Raw genomic sequence first — 3845 nt, 5'->3', positions numbered from 1 at the left:
GTCCATATCCCTGCCAGTTTCTTCCTTGAAACGATTCTTACTCCTAAGAAAAATCCTAAAGGACCATTTTTATTATTTTATTTCCAGTGTGAGCACTGTAGCTACAGTGAGAATTTTTTTAAAGCATCTTTTAAGTAACAGCCTTCCCCACAGTTAAAGTTCTTTCTCCCCACTTCCTTTTTCCTCATTCATCCTTTAAAAATACCTGAAGTCTGGGCTATAGCACCAGTTCAAATACTTTGCCACTTCAAAAGCTGAACGTACTTATGATTTACAATATCGGAATTTAATTATTCTCCATTTGTGATATCATTAAGAGAAGCAGAAGTAAAATTAGGGTTTGCAAAATTGGAAAGATTCTAGTTTTACTGGCAAGAAGAAATCATTAACTTTAATACTTTACAGCAGTTCTCTGAGGAATTATTTCCATACTCAATGATAAAATAATTGATTAAATAATTTTAGATAAATTGAATCCATTCAGTAAATTTAACTAGTCTTTGAAACCATTATAAAGTACAGAGCCAACAATTGCTTTTGAAATGGTAGGATAATGTATTTTATGCAAATTTTAAAAAATTTATGGAATGTATATGTACATATTTTAATAGAAATATAATGCTTTATAGACTTACAGGTGTGAGTAGGTCAAGTCTAAAAACCAGTGGGGGGCAGAGAAGGTATGTATAAGAAATACATCCTTGCACCAGCAGTGAACTTAGATCTATCTAGTCATGAGGAAGCATCAGACAAACCCAAGTAGAGGAAAATAAAATATAAAATAACTAGCCTGTATTCTTAAAGCATGGTCAATGTCATAAAAGACAAACACTGCAGACTAGAAGAAACTAAAGACATGGTAACGAAATGCAATACCTGACCCTAAACTGGATCCTTTACTGGAGGAGAAAAATGTTACATAGGACATTATTGGGATAATTGGTGAAGTTGAAATATGGGCTGTAGATTAAAGAATTGTATCAATGTTAAGTTTCCTGAATATGTTTGCATGAGAATATCCTTATTTATAAGAAAACACACTGAAATATTAAGGGGTAAAAGAATATGATATATGTGATTTTCTCCCAAATGGTTCAGAAAAAATAAATACATGCATATACACACATACACACATCTCTGTTATACACATACACAGAAAGAAGAGATTGATACAATTTAAACCTTGGTGGTGAATCTGGGTTATTTTTAAAATAAAACAATTAAAAATTGGTGAATCTGGATGTTTCTGTACTGTTCTTGCAATTTTTTGGTAAGCGTGAAATTATTGCTAAGTAAATAGTTTTTTAAAACCCAAGAGCTTTAAACTTCAGAGAGTTCCTTTATCTCACTAAGAGGAGGACTGTTACAGAGAGATGATAGATCCTTTTACAATGGAACTATCCCTCTGTTCTAAGTAACTAACCGGAATTTTGGTCATTCAGCCTTTTCTTCTTCCTTATTTAATCTGTTTGAATTTGGGACAAAAAGAGTTAGAGGAGTCTTTGTGTATTTGGGAAATGTGATTTCTGTATTTATTGATCAGTAAATATTCAGTGTCTTTTATCCTCAAGACTGGAGAAAATAAAAAGGAAAAAACAAGACTGTGGCTTTCAGGTGCTCTCTGTAGTCATTACAGGAAAAAAAAAAAAAAAAAAAAAAAAAGATCCTGGACTATGTTCAAGAGCTTTTTAGTCTAGTATGGTCCTGATACAGTAGCCACTTGCTACCTGGGGCTGTTTGAATTTAAATTAGCTAAACAAAATTAAAATTCAGACCTCCAGTTGCACTAGCCACATTTCAAGTGCTCAATAAACCATGTGTTCCATCTGTTCTATCGAACAAGGCTTGTAGTAGAACAGACTGCACTATATAAATAGCATTAATGCAAGGTAGCTGGCAATAAATACCATTGAAACTTAGGGGAAAAGGGATTACTTTGCACAGGGTGGAAGTGGAAGAGATACCAAGGAAAGTTATACTGCACATAAACAGGTGAAAGTGAAGCAAGAAGCAAGAGTATTCCAGGCAGAGAAGACATGCACATAGCAGAAAAGGGAGGGATATCTGTGAGAGCCTTTCATTCTGTGTATCTGTAACAGGAGGTAGGTAGAGGAGGGAGAGTAGGGCTGTACGAAACCACAAATGCTGAGCTGCTGAGCCTGGACTGTTCTCTAGGCAACAGGAAGTTTATAAAGGTCTTTGAACAAGACAGACAAAATGAACAAATGGTTCTTTAGGAAGGATAATCTAGCAGGTACATGAAATAGATTAGGTTCGAAGGCACAAAGACCAGATAGCACTGTAGTAGTCCAAATGAGAGATAATGGAGAGTTGATATAGTATGGTCTATTGCATATGTTTAAAGTTAAATCCCAATCTGTAATGGCTTAAGTAATAAAGAATTTCATATCTCACAAATTTGGAAATTTGGAAATTCCAAAGTAGCATAGACTTCAGGTCTGAAGGATTCAGAAACTCGATAACATCATCAAGGACCAGGTCCTTTCCATTTCTGCTTTGCTATCTTGGGTGCAGGCATCATTGTCTGAAGATGGTAGTGGTCATTCCAAGCATCCAAGTCCAGAAGAAGCATCCAAGTCCAGAAGAAGAGAGATCATCTTAAGAGAGGAAAAATGTTTCCTAGAACTGCTCCCCACATCTTCTGACTGAATTCCCTTCCCTTCCTCTCCCATCTCCTAGGCCATAGTTGGATTGCATGCTCATTCCTGAATCAGTCCCTGGTCTACATGGTAGAACAAGTGTCAAGGAGTCAAAGATGGAGAAGTAAGAGTTAAAGATGACTCAGGGTTTGAGCCAAATGACTAGGGAACAAGAGAAGAGAAGAAGTTGTGGGAGGAAAGAAGAAGATTTTTGTAATAGTCCTCAGTTTGAGATGCTAAAGAGATGTCCAGCTGTATATAACCAGCAGGTGAAAACATGGGACTGGAGCTCAGAATGAAGATCAAAGTTGAGGATGTATATTGGAAGTCATCTGCAGAAAGAGAATCAGTAAAGCCATGAGATTGCCAAAGGAGAGGAAGCGTGAGGAGGGCCCACAAAGCAACCCTGGAGGGAGAGGTGCAAACAGGGAAGGCACGGTCAACAAACTAGGCAAACCTGGGCCATGTATAGCACAGAAATCAGGAGCAACAGATGGAGTTTCAGGAAGGCCAACAGTGCTAGGAGCTTTGGAGAGAGAGGCTGAGGTGGGAGGATCTCCTGAGGCTGAGGTGGGAGGATCTCTTGAGCGTGGGAGTTTAAGGCTGTAATGAGCCATGACTGCATCACTGCATTTCAGCCTGGGTGACTGAGTGAGACCCTGTCTCAAAACAATAAATAATAATAATATATCTGCATATATTTTAATATATTAGGTGGCAAAGAGAGAGGATGGTAATCTGATGGAACTGTAAGGTTAAAAAACGTCTGTTTAGGCAAGAAATAAAATGCCACGGCCATGTTTTTAGGCTGAGAATAAAATTCAAAGGTGAAAGATTGAGAGTACAAAAAGATGAGATAATGGATACAAAATTTCAGTTAGACAAGAGGAATAAGTTCAAGAGATTTATTGTGCAACATGGTGGCTACAATATTGTAGTCTTGAAAATCGGAGAGTAGATTTTAAGTGTTCTCACCACGAAAAATAACTATGTAAGGTGATACGTTATCACAATTCAGCCATTCCACAAGGTATACACTTCAAGATCAATATACAGAATTTTTCAACCAGCGGTAGAGAGGTTGTGGTGGCCTCCATCCTCTCAAATATGTGAAAAGCAAAGAATCTTAGGGGTTTCAAAATACATGGAGGCAGGGCACAGTGACTCATGTCTGTAATTCCAGCA

The sequence above is a fragment of the Piliocolobus tephrosceles genome, chromosome 5 (assembly GCF_002776525.5).
Source record: "Piliocolobus tephrosceles isolate RC106 chromosome 5, ASM277652v3, whole genome shotgun sequence".
Taxonomy (NCBI): domain Eukaryota; kingdom Metazoa; phylum Chordata; class Mammalia; order Primates; family Cercopithecidae; genus Piliocolobus; species Piliocolobus tephrosceles.
Note: the sequence above shows the minus strand (reverse complement) of the source record.